Source organism: Xenopus tropicalis, chromosome 6, assembly GCF_000004195.4.
Source record: "Xenopus tropicalis strain Nigerian chromosome 6, UCB_Xtro_10.0, whole genome shotgun sequence".
Lineage (NCBI taxonomy): Eukaryota > Metazoa > Chordata > Amphibia > Anura > Pipidae > Xenopus > Xenopus tropicalis.
In genome coordinates, this window is record NC_030682.2 from 71,985,150 (window position 1) to 72,002,237 (window position 17,088).

Consider the following 17,088-nt stretch of genomic DNA (forward strand, 5'->3'; position numbering starts at 1 on the left):
ATAAACTGCGAATTTTATTAACGCACTCACAGTAAACTGTTGGCACCGCAGCCAGCAAGCTTGTTTGCGTGTAGGAGTCGAAAGTCTTTATATTTTTAAACTACTTGGTCCGTTAAGTGAAAGTATCTTATTGCTGTACATGTGCTTGGCAAGAAGTTATCTCCTCCCCTTCCTGCTGTTCCGCAGCAGAAGCTCGTCGTATCATGGGTTTACTGATTCTTCCGTAGCGTAACGATATCGTCTGTATACTTTGTCAATTTCGTGAAGGTCAGTGATTCCTCCCTTTGCCCCTCTGTTTTTTTTTTTAACCAATACTAGGTAATACATGGAAATTTTTTTCTTGGCAATTTGTGTAAATGAAAATGATTATTTTATAAAAGAAGGTCGCTAAAGATCAAAGTAAATAACACTGTACACTATTGTCAGATAAGGTTTTAGTGCAATATCATAAAAACTCTAGACTTAAAGAAGACATATCCTATACAAATTAAGAATGTACCAGTGAATTATACTCCTCTAGATATAGAAGGATTGTGCTTTAAAAAGTTGTGTTTCTGACTGATTTATTGAGACATTAATCAGTTCCACTTCCTGCTGGCAGAATTCTCTGGATGAGCTGGGGAGCCGGTGGCCCTCCATACACTGCACTGTAGGATAGGAACCAACAGGGTCGGACTGGGCCACCGGGACACCGGGAAAAATCCCGGTGGGCCCCGGCCCTAGTGGGCCCCAGTGGCCCAGTCCGACCTTTGCCGGCGCTCCCCCTACTGATTGTTCCTCCCTGACGCGTTCAATTTATACACGCTCGGGGAGGACGTCAGGCGGGGGCCCTGCGGGGGGGTTAGGGGACGCAGCTGGGGCACCTGCAGGGCCCCTGGGGCGGGAGCCCCGGTGGGCCCTGCACCCCCCAGTCCGACCCTGGGAACCAATCAGCAGCTAGGCTGACCTGATAGGGAACTGAAGCCTGTCTTTGCTTGTGTGACTGCAGGGCTGTGATTGGCTCTCCCCCTCCTACTGTGCCTCTGGCAGGGACCGTTAGGACACGCCCACTCTTCATTTCACACTGGACGGAGAAGTGATAGGATCTATAGGGACCTCCAATAAAGGGGCCATTTTTACAGAGAGGATTCATTTTTAGCACAAAGTGAAACCAGCACCGTATATTATTCATAATGGCCTACAAAATAAGGTTTTTCCCATTTATCCAGTATGTCTCCTTTAAAACTGATATTTTCATCTGTGTCCCTAGTAGTATTATCTTGTAACCCATATGCCCAGTGATGATACTGAAAAAATAGTCCTTAAGTCATGTGCCATGCATACTCACATAAACAGAGGCAGAAATAGCAGAACCCACTGAGGATAACAAAGGAGGATGCCACCGGTTTATCCCACCTCTTTTGGAGTCTGGGCAGGTTAAAGCTGGGCACCACTTTGGAAGGCAGTCTGGATATTTATTCCAATCCTCAGGTTGATAACCTTTAACTCTTGTGGGTCCTACGGCTGGGCATAGATCATGGTTTATACTAACCTGTATCCTGTCACTAGTCCGTGGCCCTGAGCTAAGGCAACATTGCTGGATGGAAGGAATACTTCCAGCTGTCTTCTAGTTGGGGCTCTCCCAGAGGGTGCTATAACAAGTACTGCTATTCTTTTCTAAACCTCGTTCACGGGGCCCTGTCCCCGACTTCACCAGAGTGGGTATTAAGCTCTGGGGTAATGGCTTGGCTATACTGGGGCCTATTTCTGCACCCAGGGTCAGTGGAGCTGTTGTTGGGTGAACAGAAGGCAGCCAAAGAAAATGCCACTCCTCCTTGCTAGACATTATATCAATCTGCAATGGGAGTGGTCAACCAGACTAAACCAATGGGATATAAAGTATAGTGCAAACTAGATACATAGGACTAGTGCTGGGCGGTATACCGGTTTTTAAAAAAAAACCGATATGGTTTTTAAACATACCGCTACACCGGTATGCGCGCCTCCTGTTATTTTTCTTCAATTATATCCGGGTTGCGCCCGTGCGCATGTGACGTCAGCGCGCATGTGACGTCAGCGCGCACGCGACGTCGCTAGGACGCATCGCTGGAGGAACCACAAGTTGGGTAAGTTCTGCTGGGGGGTTGTGGTTGGAGTTGTGGGAGGGTTGTGGTTGGAGTTGTGGGAGGGGGGTGTTGGGGTTGTGGGGGGGGGTGTTGGGGTTGGGGGGGTCGGGGTTGTGGGGGGGTTGGAGTTGTGGGGGGGGTGTTGGGGTTGTGGGGGGGGTGTTGGTGTTGGGGTTGTGGTTGGGGGGGTCGGGGTTGGGGTTGGGGGGGGGGTTGGGGGTTGACACCAATATTTATTATTTATTTTTTATTTATATACCGTCAAATACCGTGATACCGATATAATTTTGAAAAATACCGTGATATAAATTTTTGGTCATACCGCCCAGCTCTACATAGGCCTAGTAACAGTAGAATAAGTGAAGTGGTAGGATTTAAAGCCATAGGGGAGCTAAACCCTATGGGTCACTACAGTTCCAAGGTGACTGCTTTCTATCTAGTCAAAGGTTATCACACATGAACAAGATGGATCAGCGTTTCTTGGTACTGTGTTAAAAAACATTTGATCGTGCACCCTGAGTTGTAACTGGATAGAGTGCAGACACATGAGCCAAGTATATTATGTATATTATAACCTTAAATGTCTATGAAGATTTTCATTCATCCAGGTCATGGTATATCTAGTATAAATAAATTTGAAGCAACTGGACTTGTTTGGTAATCATTGAAGACGTTTCACTGCTCATCCGAGCAGCTTCTTCAGTTCAACTGACTGGTATGGGAAGTCCTCAGTGGTGGAGCTTTATACCACCGCCTGTACCCCAGAGAAGCTACACCATGCTTATATGGACTCCCCAAGATACATAAAGATGGAGCACCACTCAGGCCTATTGTCAGCAGCATTAATTCAGTGACTTACAGCATTGCAAAATACTTGGCCAACATCTTAGCCCCATTGGTAGGTAAAACAGTGCATCATATCCAAAATGCCAAAGAGTTTGTCACCAAGATTCAAGGAATCAAACTAGAGGCAGAAGAAACTATGGTATCATATGATGTCACTTCACTGTTCACATGTATACCTACCACAGAGGCTACTGAGACTGTAAGAAATCGACTGCAGAAAGATAACACCCTCAGCAGCAGAACGAAACTCAGTCCCAACCAAGTATGTTTATTGTTAGATTTGTGCCTGAACACCACATACTTCAGATACAAGGACCAATTTTACAGGCAAAAACATGGCTGTGCAATGGGTTCACCAGTTTCTCCCATTGTAGCAAACTTGTATATGGAAGAAGTGGAAAGGAAGGTCCTACTCACATTCAATGGAACTACACCAAGTCACTGGTTCAGGTATGTAGATGACACGTGGGTTAAAATCAGATCCAACGAAGTGGCGGCCTTTTCAGAACACATTAACTCAGTGGACAACAACATCAAGTTCACAAGGGAGGATGTCCATGAGAACAAACTTGCTTTTTTGGACTGTTTTGATATCCATTCAAGAGGGGGGTATCTTGAAAACAGAAGTATACAGGAAACCCACTCACACGGATCAATATCTGTTGTTCGATTCCCACCATCCGCTGGAACACAAACTGGGTGTCATTAGAACTCTACACCACAGGGCGGAAAGTGTGACAACTGATACAGAGTCCAAGGACAAGGAATGTAAACATCTCAGAGGAGCACTGAAAGCTTGTGGCTACCCAGACTGGGCCTTTGTCAAAACAAGAGCAACTAAGCCGAACAGGAACACCAAAAGGAATAACCATCCTGAGGCAGAGAGAAGGCGCAATACAGTCATCCCCTATGTAGCAGGAGTGTCGGAGAAACTCAGGAGAATTTTCAACAAACACCACATCCCTGTGTTTTTCAAACCTAGCAACACACTGAGACAAAAACTTGTACACCCAAAGGATCCAACACCAAAGGAAAAACAAAGCAATGTTGTATACGCAGTCCAGTGTAGCGAGGAGTGCACAGACCTTTACATTGGTGAAACAAAGCAACTGCTCTCCAAGCGAATGGCTCAGCATAGGAGGGCGAACACTACAGGCCAGGACTCTGCTGTATTTCTACACCTAAAAGACAAGGGACACTCTTTTGAAAATAGCAATGTCCAAATTTTGGACAAAGAAGACCGCTGGTTTGAAAGAGGTGTAAAAGAGGCCATTCATGTCAAAGTGGAGAAACCATCCCTTAACAGAGGCGGGGGACTTCGACACCATCTGTCTGCTACATACAATGCTGTTCTAACATCTGTACCCCGGCAGTTTCAGAACTCTTCACACATCCATTCATGCAACTCTAACAAGTAACACCTGTTTGAAGAGTTGCATGATACTTTGGTAATCCTTTCAAAGTAACTCCACAGCATTCACACCTCTGTGAGTTTCAGATGTCACCTTTCTGAAGAGTTACATAGTGCCATTGTGATTGGATTAGTGGAATCCAGTCAGTTGAACTGAAGAAGCTGCTCGGATGAGTAGTGAAACGTCTTCAATGATTACCAAACAAGTCCAGTTGCTTCAAATTTATTTATACTAGATATAACCTTAAAACAATACTGGTGATGTCATCATTAATAATTGGTTTAGTAATGTAATTTGTCAAGTTAAAACTTGTGTATTATAATAAATAATGGACCCCCTTTTGGAATATATGATGATTTTAAGAACTATCTCGGAGTTCCATGACCGGTATAAAAACACTTTCAGCCACAAGCCTTTGTATGGTCATGGAAAGCCTTGGGGACTTATAATATCGTTATATCTTACAATAGGGCGTACATTATTCACTTTACACTTACTGTGCTTCACTTTCTCCTCCAGCAGTCAGTATATATAAACTAGCATCTACTTCACGCCACACCTTAAAGTTGGTGGTCAGACAGATCGACCAAATACATATGGCCAGTAGTTGGGTCATTCCACAACCTCACTGCCCTCACTGTGAAAAACCATTTACGCTGCTTCAAATGGAAGCTCTGTTCCTCTAATCTAAAGGGGTGGCCTCTGGTGTACTGATCATTTTTATGGGAAAAAAGAACATCCCCTATCTGCCTATAATCCCCTACATTTGCAGTAGTTGCTGGGCCTTATTCTCCTCATTTTTACGGGGTGGTTTATAGCATACACCAATGATAATTTTCTTTGTAACCTTTAGCCCTACTGAAATTTCTACCCAAAGAGATTCCACATTTTCCTTGGTAATTTCTTTAGCACATGGCTTTAAATCTGACTTTACATGAAGACAAACCCCTGCACCCTTTTTAATCCCTCTGTCCCTCCTTGGAAGGGTGTAACCATTTAAATTCAGAGCCCAGTCGCATGTTCCATCTCACCAGGTCTCAGTGATACCAATTAAATAATAATTTACAGTACATGCAATGGCCTCCAGCTCTCCTAATTTACCTGACAAGCTCCGTGCATTAGCCAGCATGCAGCTGCGATTTCTCTGATATTTACATTAGTAACGGAGAGTTAAGAGTTAAGGTGATTATTAGGCTGTTTCCTTTGTAACAATGGAAGCTCCTTATCTGGTAAACTTTATGCCCCCCTTACTCCTCCCCCGTGACCCTTTGATAATCCCACTGCCCCTCTACACTAGCTCTCCCATAAAACTCTAGCTCACCCCCCCATCTAGTTTAAACACTCCTCCAGCCTTTTAGCCATTCTCTCCCCTAGCACAGCGGACCACCTTCCATTGAGGTGCAATCCGTGACGGCTATATTGATTGTACCCTAAAGAAAAGCCAGCCCAGTGCTCTAGGAACGCAAACCCTTCCTTCCTACACCAAGACTTTAGCCACACATTTAGCCCCCTAAGCTCCTGCTGTCTCCCTAAACTTGCATGTGGCACCGGCAAAACTTATGAAAAAATTACATTGGAGGACCTTTCCTTAATCTTAGAGCCTAGATCCCTGAACTCACTCTTTAAGGTCCCGATCAACCATATGCCAAACCCTGGCACCAGGAAGACAGCAAACTGTTCGGTTGTAACGATCCGTTCGACAGATGTCCACTTTCCTAATGATTCAGTCCACTATAACCACATTCTGTTTAGGCCTAGTTCTTCTCTCCTCCCCACCACTAATAGAGAAACTGGTCTCCTGGCTGTTAGAGAGATCAACCCCATCTAGAACTGCCAGTCCTGAGTTCACCCTTCTATCTTCTTCACACAATCTGGCAAATCTGTTTGGATGCACAAATCCTGACACAGCCTCCCTTTTTTCTTTTGCCCACACTAGATTTTCTAACTGTCACCCAGCTTACTGCCTCATCATCTTTTCGCTGCTCCCCTTCCCCCAAACTATCTGACCCCACTAGCTTCTGCTCAGTGAGCAAGTGACTCCTCTCAAGATTGTCAGTCGAAAATAGTGTAGCAACTTGTTCCTCTGGGGCTCTAACACGAGTCTCTAGAGTGGCAATTTGCTCACATCCACAACAGAGGTAAGCACTTTGGAACTGTTGTTCTACAACTGCATACATGTGGCAGACTGTGCACTGCATTGGACCTTCAATCAGAGTCACCCAGTAGTTAAATTTTTTAAAATTGGGTCTGTTCAAAATGAAACCTTCATTTGGTGACTCCTCCGTTATAGAAGTTTAAAATTTCTTCTTTTTCCCTGCGCTCATCAACCAAATGGTCTCAAGCTGTTACTAAGGCACCCACCCCTTTTTGCTTAATTTTTTTTTACTATTTACATATTTAAAAACATAATTTTGGATTTGTTTTTGTCTTTGATACAATCCCCTTTTTAGTCTCTATTTTAGTTTGCCTGATAGACTTTTTCTATATATTATTGGCCTTGTTGTACCTAATAAAAGTTTCAGCTGTCCCATCTAACTACTGTATTTTCCTAATCAGTTTTCCTAATCAACCTCAATGCCAATGCTTTTACCAAACTATAAAGGTTTTGCTTTGCGATGCTTTTTTATGCTTAAAAGGAGAATATACTGACATGTATATTTGAGCATCATTTTCATTTTTACTGCCACCTCAGTGTTGATGTTTCTGCTCACCTCCTCATAGAAGGCAATTAAATGTGTCTGCCAAGATCTATTGCATATACAGTACAGCCATGCTGGCACAAGCTTATAGAATTGTACTTATTGTGATTTGCAGTATAAAGCCTTATTAAATCAGAAGGTATTCACATGTCTCAAGCTACACACATACATTTTTAAAACCAAAAATGATAAGCTTTAAGTCTTACTCAAGGAATCATGACCAGAGACAACCACATGGCAAAACACAGAAAAATACTCATTAATGTTCCTGTGCATTCAGAACTGGTATAATACAGTCTAATAATTCCATGTATCCAAACTTGCAAAGAGCCTTGGACCTTGTAAGGTCTCTTCAGAGCAAGATATTGGAACATTGCTTCTGAGTGGGTAGGGAAGTGGAGAAATCAGATTTCAAATTGCAGTACAGTGATGAGGGTCAAAAGGGCTAAAAGTAGCTTCATACTTTGTAGCTTTGTAATAAGAAACTCTTTGTTGGAATCATTAATAATCCCTGCCTCAAATGTATATGTCACCGCTTCATCTATTTCAGTGCTGTCCAACTGGCGGCCCGCGACCCCCCTCTGTGTGGCCCCCCACCTGTCTGGCTGCTTTGATGGCTTACCTTTGAGTAAGCATTAAATGGTATCAGTACTGAGATTAACTGGCCCCCTGCATGGTTCTCACCTCAGATTCAGGCTGTAATCCCTCTGTATTGTTTAAAAATGTAATCCCCTGTGTTTTTCACACCTTTTAATACCTGCATTGTTCACCCCCTGCAGTGTTCACACCTCAGGCTCAGACTGTAATCACTCCCATTGTTCACTTCTTCACACCTCAGACATAGGTACTGTAGGCAGAGTATGGCACATACAGCCAGCATAGGGCAGGTAGAGTATGGCACACACAGGCAGCATACGTCAGGGAGGGTATGGCACACACAGGAAGGGTAGGGCAGGCAGAGTATGGCCCAAACAGTCAGGGTAGGGCAGGCAGAGTATGGCGCACAAAGGCAGAGTATGGCACACAGAGGCAGCATAGGGAAGGCAGAGTATGGCACACACAGGCAGGGAAGGGCAGGCAGAGTATGACACACACAGACAGCATAGGACAGGCAGAGTGCTGCCTGTGTGTGCCATACTCTGCTTGCCCTATGCTGCTTGTGGGAGGTGAACCTGGCAGGGGTTTGTTGTGGGAGTTTGTTAGCAGTTGGAAATAGCCATTAAATGGTCCCTAAGGTGTGTAATAATGTACTGGGGGTTGCTCTGCTATCCACAGGGGAGCAGGAGGCATATGGAATATGTATATCTTAATATGACATAATTCTTTCACATATGAATGATGGTTGATATCCCCACAGTAAGGACCAAGCATTTGGGATTTTGCTGTGCTACCACCATTGTGATAAAATAGGTGTGGTTTGAAGTGGGTGTGGTTTCAAAAAGGGGAGTGGTCAAAACTGGCTTCCATTAGCGGCCCTCCACCATGTATGCTAGAGAAATTCCGGCCCTCGGCACCGTAGAAGTTGGACAGCACTGATCTATTTTATTTTTAGTCTCCCAAGTGGATCATGATCAATAAGTAGATAATGACCTGGCGTCAAAAACTTAGAAAACAAAATCTTATTACACCAACAACGAGAATTGGTACTTTCTAGAGACAAATTTGTGCTTAAACTCTGGATAACTTAAAATGCTCTCAGTCGTCCTCTACATTTGAACAAGCTTTTTTGTAGAAAATAAATAGGTTAAAATAATAATAAGATCTAATAATAAGAATCTACAGGTAGTCCACATTTGATGAGAACAAACCCAGGATGCTGTACTTTTTATTCATATTTAAAAAATATTTACACGTTTTCTATATATACCAGAATAGACCATATATTCATATTGGACAATTTGATTCTAAATGCACTTTATTCCTCTATACAGTCTACAACCTGTTCAACCACTCTCCAGTAATTCTGGTCTTGGCTGGCTTGTTGGTCAAACTGGTTGAATTCAGATGGCGCCCCCATGACACACTACATACCATTTCTATTTGACTAATGATATGGGCTTGGTCATTTAGTTGGCAGTGCAATGAAAAAAAAGGGAAAAACCTGACCCTCACTTAACTTTAACAACTCTAAGCTGCAGAACAACTATTTAAAGTCAACCTTACTCTAGCCACAAAATGATAACGTCAGATTCTAACTCCGGAGTTTTGAGCAGATACAAATTCTGTTCCAAATTTAATTAAAAAAAAAAACAAAAACTGTTCACACAAAAACTAAAAGGCCTAAACATTACCTATAATATTCGACACAAAAATCTGGAAACCTTACATCCCATCCTCTTTTAATATTATCTGAATTCCATAAATATTATACAGATCTTTACCGAAAACCCCTTTTCCCCTTCAAACTGTCAAAAATCTGGTTAATCAGGTTACCTTATCACCTATACCACCTAATTAGCGGGACCTGTTGGACAGCCCTTTCATGATTGATGAAGTAAGTCAGACCTTGAATAGTAACATCAAAAAATGAAACTGTTTAAAAGTAATTAGAATATGATGTACTTCTGGCCTGCACTGTACAAGCTGCTGTGTAGCCACAGGGGCAGCCATTTAAATGAGAAAAGGCACAGGCACATAGCAGAAAACAGATAAAACACTATTGTATTTTACAGAGCTTATCTGGCCTAGTTTGTTGCCACAATTAACATTTTCTACACGGAATCGGAGTGCTGCAGCATGTTTTTCAGTGAGCTACAGAGCTTATTAGATCTGTTATCTGCTATTTGACCTGTGCATTTTCTCCTTTTTTCCAGTTTGAATGGCTGCCCCCACACAGCAGCTTATTTATATAAACTATAGCAGTGTTACTGTAGCAAACACACAACTTTTACAAGTGCAGGGCAACAGTGCATTGTATTTTAACTACTTTATAAAACTTTCATTTTTTGGTGTAACTGTTCCTTTAAATCTAACACAACTCCAGGCTCAGATGGGTTCTCAAGCCTTTATTATATAAACATTTTCTGACATTTTAATTACACATTTAACCATAACTTTATGTGTATGGAACACACAGTTAGCATAGGGTAGGCAGAGTATGGCACACACAGGCAGCATAGGGCAGGTAGAGTATGGCACACATAGGCAGCATAAGGGAGGCAGAGTGCTGCCTGTGTGTGCCATACTCTGCCTGCCCTATGCTGCCTGTATGTGTTAGTAGTTGGAAACAGCCATTAAATGGTCCCTAAGGTGTGTAGTTATGTTGCTGGGGGTTGCTGTGCTATCCACAGGAGAGGAGGAGGCATTTGGATTTAAGGGTGTGTCTTAATATGACAAAATATAATTCTTTCATATATGAATAACTTGATATCCCTGCAGTGAGGACCAAGCATTTGGATTTTTGCTGCATTACCACCATTGTGATAAAATGGGTGTGGTTTGAAGTGGATGTGGTTCAAAAAAGGGGAGTGGCCAAAAACTGGCTTCCATTAGCAGCCCTCCACCATGTATGCTAGAGAAATTCCGGCCCTCGGCACCGCAGAAGTTGGACAGCACTGTACTATGTGAAAAGCATCCTCAATTTGGGCCAGGTTTGTTTAAGCACCTGGATATCATACTAGAAGCCTATAGAAGCTATGGGGGAGTGGCTTGGTTTATATATGAGGATAGATTTCACCAAAAAATGTCTGTGCACAAATCTATGACTTGGGGTTCAAAGGATATAGATTTGTGGATGGGCATGCTTACACCTAGACCTCAACCAACTAACTCTGCTAGTAAGAATTTTTGTAAATGGCAGAATAACTGCCATTACAAGCACGAGAGATTCCTCAGCATTGCTAATAAGACAAATGCCAAAGAACCCGGAGTTAGAGCTGATAACACCAGTGAAAATCAGCGAAATGTTGCCATATCTAAAAATGTACCCAGACAAACGGACAGCGGAAATAATTGAATTTGGATTCTCTTTTGGCTTCCAAATTCCTACCGATGATTTTAAATGGTCTCCTGTTTTAGTTGACAATTTGAAATCTGCTTATTTACTTCCCAAAATAGTTTCTAAAAAATTAAAGAAAGAGCTGTCAAATAATAGAATTGCAGGTGCTTTTCAGACATACCTATAAGGAATATGAGAATTTCACCCCTGGGGGGTAGTTCCCAAAAAAGAATTAGGCGCATATCGCCTAATTCATCATTTATCATATTCCAAAGGCCCTTCTGTAAACGATGGAATTTCTCCTGAGTTATGCTCAGTTGAGTATTCTTCTTTTGATAAAGCAATTGAGTTAGTTCAGAAATGTGGCCAAGGTGTGTTACTTGCAAAAACAGATATTGAATCAGTCTTTAGGTTGTTACCAATATATCCTGATTCCTATTATTTGCTGGGATTTCATTTTCAAGGAGCATATTTCTATGACAAATGTCTTCCTATGGGTTGTTCTATTTCCTGTAAATATTTTGAATTATTTGTCAATTTCATTGAATGGGTTATAAAGTTTGAGTCTGGATCCAATTTGGTGATTCATTATCTTGATGATTTTTTATTTTTAGGCCCAAAGGGTTCAGACACCTGCAGCATTCTTAATACTTTTCCATATTTTTAACAAATATTTGGAGTTCCCATTGCGAGGGAAAAAACTGTCACCCCAACAACTTCTTTGCAATTTTTAGGCATTGAAATTGATACAATTTTAATGGAATTTAGGTTACTTGAAACTAAAATTTCAAAACTTAAAAGCTTAATTTCGAGTGCTTTGGGGGCTAAAAAATTAAAATTGAAGCATATACAATCATTGATAATTTCAATGGGCCGTGTCTTTAATAGGCGGCTTATTTATTTAACCATGGGAATAAACAATCCTAATTGGCATTTACACGTTCCAAGCTCGGTGAAAGAGGATTTGTTAGTATGGCAACAGTTTTTGTCGATATCCAATGGGAGAACTTGTTGGCAGGAGGAATTTATTGAGAACTCAGCCATTCAGTTGTTTACAGATGCTGCTGGATCAACTGGTTTCGGGGCTTATTTGTCTGGCCGTTGGTGCTGCGCAGCCTGGCCTGCTGAATGGAGGGAGCAAGAATTGACAGGGAACTTAGTTTTGTTAGAAATTTTCCCAGTGTTAGTAGCTTTGGAAATTTGGGGCCCCTTATTAGCCAATAAGCATATTTTGTTATTTTGCTCCTTATATGGGAGTGGTTCAAGTTATAAACATTATCTTTCAGATAAATTTTCTCCAGTAATTAAAATTATGAGGCAATTAGTTTTCTTGGCTTTAAAGTATAATATTTGGCTCAGAGCAAAGCACATCCCAGGTTGCCAAAATAATTTAGCAGATGCTTTGTCTCGTTTTCAGCTCGATCGATTCAGGTGGCTAGCAGGAGAGGCAGAGCAGGAAGGATATCCTTGCCCACACTATCTGGAATATTCCGCTGTCAAATTAAGAGATTGGCTGGTGCGCTCTGTTAAACAAAAGACATGGTCTGCATATGTAAAAGTATGGAGAACATGGTCAGAATTTAAAAAGAATATTTTGGGTAATGATGTAGTCGTTTTAATCTCATTTATGCTTCAACAAGTTGAATCAAAACATTCCCCAGCGTTTTCAATCTGGATAGTGGGTTACTCTTTTATTTTCCGGGCCCGAAGAAGAACACAAGCGAGGAATTATGGCCTTAATTTAGGTTTCTCGACAAAAGAAGCAAATATCATTTGGTTTGGATTGCGAGGTGCTAGGTGGAGCGATTTAAATGTTATGATTGCTAAGTTACATTCAAAATGGGGTGTACTAGATATTATTTTCATTCATTTGGGGGGCAATGACATCGGTCGCATGAAAACAATTGATCTTATTAATTGCATGCATAGAGATCTTGCTAAACTTCATTTTACTTTGCCAGATACCATTATCATATGGTCCAAAATAATTTCCCGACAACCCTGGTTAAGAGATATTCGTCAAAAGCCTTTAGAACGTTGCAAGAGGAAAATTAACCATAATTTAGCCAAGTTCCTGGTATCTTTAAACATGGCCTGCAGGATGTTGATGGTGTTCATGATATTTTCAATGTAGGCATTCAAAATGCTATAGAAAAAGCAATGATTAAGTGGAAGTGTGCCAACACCACTTTATATATTTAAAGTGTTGTTGGCGTGGAGAGAGTTGTATGTTTCAAGTTGTTTTCGGGTCGAGACAACATCCTGGCTTGTAAGGTAAGGCGGGGCTAAGTATTCTTCTCCTTTAAATGATTAGGCAGCCTAGGACATTTGGTTCTCCATGGGCTGGCTAGGAAGTTTAAAACAACATTTTTCTCTGTATAAAACAATATATGGCTTTATGAGAAATTTCGTAATAAACAGCTGCGGCCATTTTATCCACCCAATCAACTTTGTCTGTTTTTATTTAAGTTTGTTTCACTAGAGTTTATACTACATACCATTCCCATAGGCGGAGAAAATACACAGCGTAAAAACGCCACGTCTGCCATCAGCAGTCTCTTAAATTTATTTGAAGTTTCCTGTGATTGACAAGGCTTCCTTAGGCTGATGGCAGACATGGCGTAGGGCTGATATTTTCGGCAAGCGGAAAAACGCTTGGCGAAAATTCAGCCCTACGCCTGCTACTTGTGCCTGCACCCGAATGAATGAGATACGCTCGGGTGCAGGCACATGTAGCCGATATACGCATGAAAATGCGAGATAATGCAAAGTCTTGCATTTTCATGCGTATATCGGCTACATGTGCCTGCACCCGACTTGAAGTCTTTAGTTTTTTCCTGCGTGTTCTCTGAAACAAATCGTTAATTAAACAAGGGCAATCCAGGGAGAAGCAGGTCAATCAGCCAGAAATCCAGGACAGCAGGATGTTGCATCAAAAGGGGGTCACTCTCTTATGAAAAGCAGGTCAGTTTGAAGATGTGTAATAAAGGTGATGCAATAGTTGTTCAGAACAGGGATGATTATGCACAGGAAGCCCTACTCCAGTTAGGGACACCTACCTCCTGTTGTAAAGGGATATTATAAGTCACTGAGAATTAATAATAAACTCTAAGGTGACTTCTAATATTCTCATATTTTACAACTGGGGGTACATTATGTATTATAATAAACAAGTTTCATTGACAGATGTGACATCACTAAGCTCATTTTATAATGATATAATTTACAGGATATTCATGGCTCTTTTTTATTTCACACAAGGAATGTACACCAGAGCTTTTATTACAAGAAAACATTTATCATGTTAAAATATATTTTTACTTGACCTTATGTGCCTTATATTATGTACTTTATATTCGAGAAAAGCCACATGAAGTTGTGTTTGCCATGGAAGAAATACTAATTTTGCATAACACTGATGTAAAAGATGTAAAAGGACAATACTATATATACTCTAGTTTGGTAAGATCCTTTAATAGGTCACTTAACATGATATAAACTATCTGTTGGTTAAGTATTCATTCTGGGGGTTTTCCTTTAACAAACAGCCCCCTTGTATATATACCTATAATCAGCACCAAATAAAATAACTTTAAGCAGCACCAGCATACAGTAACCACAAAGACTCATATTCCCAAATATAAATACAATATATGCGGCCGAACCCCCGAATCCATCCCAAGGATTCAGTCAAATACCGAACCAGTCCTAATTAGCATAGGATAATTACTTTACAGAAGGGGTAAACAAAAATTTTCACTTCCATCTTCACGCGGACATTTAACCCATCCAAATCCTAATTAGCATATGCTAATTTGGATTTGGTTCAGCCAAGACCATGGATTAAACCAAATACAGAATCTTGGATTCCGTGCATCCCTAATAAATACAATAGTCACAATAGTGGTTCACTCTATGGTCCTCCTGCATGGACCCTAAAATGTTTTTGGTAACAAACATTTTATGAGTTACCGTTCAAATGAGACATTTAACGTTTTCTTTAAAGGACAATGAAAGGTTAATATAAATTAAAAGTAAGTCTAAAGCCATTATTTTTAAGTACTTACTGCATATCTAAATTCCCAGATCCCTGCTTGCTTCTCTGAGATATGGTGCTGGCAGCCTACAGCAGTGTGAAGACTACAGTGACATCACTGAAATCTCTCTGTCCTACCTGTAGGCTGCCAGTGGCAGCCTTCCTATTCTCTGAGCATGTGTGTAACTTGATCCTGTCTCCTGTTCTGAGCTACACATGCCCACCAGCCAATCAGAAGCGGATCTGGCACAGGGGAGGGGGGGGAGGGAATGAAACACATGTGCAGTATGAAGCATAGTAAGTTGGGTTGAAAAAAGACATACGTCCATCAAATTCAACCATAATGCCTATATATAACCTGCCTAACTACTAGTTGATCCAGAGGAAGGCAAAAAACCCCATCTGAAGCCTCTCTAATTTGCCGCAGAGGGGAAAAAATTCCTTCCTGACTCCAAGATGGCAATCGGACCAGTCCCTGGATCAACTAGTACTAAGAGCTATCTCCCATAACCCTGTATTCCCTCACTTGCTAAGAATCCATCCAGCCCCTTCTTAAAGTTATATAATGTATCAGCCAGCACGACTCGGGGAGGGAATTCCACAACTTCACAGCTCTCACTGTAAAAAATCCTTTCCGAATATTTAAATGGAACCTCCCTTCTTCTAAACGGAGTGGGTGCCCTCGTGTCCGTTGGAAGGACCTACTGGTAAATAAAGCATTAGAAAGGTTATTATATGATCCCCTTATATAATTATACATAGTTATCATGTCACCTCTTAAGCGCCTCTTCTCCAGTGTAAACAGACCCAACTTGGCCAGTCTTTCTTCATAACTGAGACTTTCCATACCCTTTACCAGCTTAGTTGCCCTTCTCTGGACCCTCTCTAACTCAATAATGTCCTGTTTGAGCACTGGAGACCAAAACTGAACAGCATATTCTAGATGGGGCCTTACCAGCGCTCTGTAAAGGGGAAGAATAACCCTCTCCTCCCGTGAATCTATACCCCTTTTAATACAGCTCAAAACCTTGTTTGCCCTTGCAGCTGCTGCCTGGCATTGCTTGCTACAGCCAAGTTTATTATCTACAAGGACTCCAAGGTCCTTCTCCATTATGGATTTGCCTAGTGCAGTCCCATTAAGGGTATACGGGGCTTGCATATTTTTACATCCCAGGTGCATGACCTTACATTTATCCACATTAAATCTCATCTGCCACTTAGCTGCCCAGATTGCCAGTTGGTCAAGATCCTGCTGCAAGGATGTCACATCCTGGATAGAATTGACTGTTCTGCAGAGTTTTGTGTCATCTGCAAACACTGATAAATTACTCATAATACCCTCCCCTAAGTCATTTATGAACAAATTAAACAAAAGTGGACGCAGTACAGAACCCTGAGGGACCCCACTGAGAACCTTATTCCAAGTAGAGAATGTGCCATTAACAACCACCCTCTGTACCCGATCCTGTAGCCAGTTTTCTATCCATGTGCAAACGTCTTCACTAAGACCAATAGACCTTAGCTTAGAAAGCAGTCGTTTATGGGGAACGGTATCAAATGCTTTGGCAAAATCCAAATAGATTATATCTACTGCATCCCCACTGTCCAGCTTCTTACTTACCTCATCATAAAAAGCAATTAAATTGGTCTGACATGACCTGTCCTTCATAAAGCCATGCTGATTACTGCTCATAATGCCATTCTCCAGTACATAATTTTGTATGTGATCCCTTAACAAGCCTTCAAATAACTTGCCCACCACGGATGTCAAACTTACAGGCCTATAATTGCCAGGCTGAGATCTTACTCCCTTTTTAAATATGGGAATGACATTCGCCTTCTTCCAATCCCTAGGTACCATACCTGATGAAAGCGAGTCTGAGAATATCAGAAACAAGGGCCACTGCAATTCTGCCCCTAGCTCTCTCAGTACCCGAGGGTGTATTCCATCTGGCCCAGGTGCCTTGTTTATATTTATCTTGTGTAACCCTTTAAGCACCATATCCTGTGCCAACCACTGTGTATTTGGAGCTGAGGCAACAGTGCAGCTCTT

At 41.6% G+C, this 17,088-nt stretch overlaps 1 protein-coding gene across 2 annotated transcripts in view; it reads left to right on the forward strand.

Annotated features, from left to right (window-relative positions):
- Nucleotides 1–155: 155 nt before the first annotated feature.
- Nucleotides 156–17,088, forward strand: part of atpsckmt (ATP synthase c subunit lysine N-methyltransferase) — a 90,678-nt gene continuing 73,745 nt past the window's right edge. Inside the window, exon 1 of one of the 2 annotated variants that reach the window (XM_012964675.2) lies at nucleotides 156–267. The gene's annotated coding sequence lies outside the window, so the exon portion shown is untranslated. The remainder of the gene's footprint in view (nucleotides 268–17,088) is intronic. The other variant, XM_012964674.2, reaches the window with a different exon arrangement.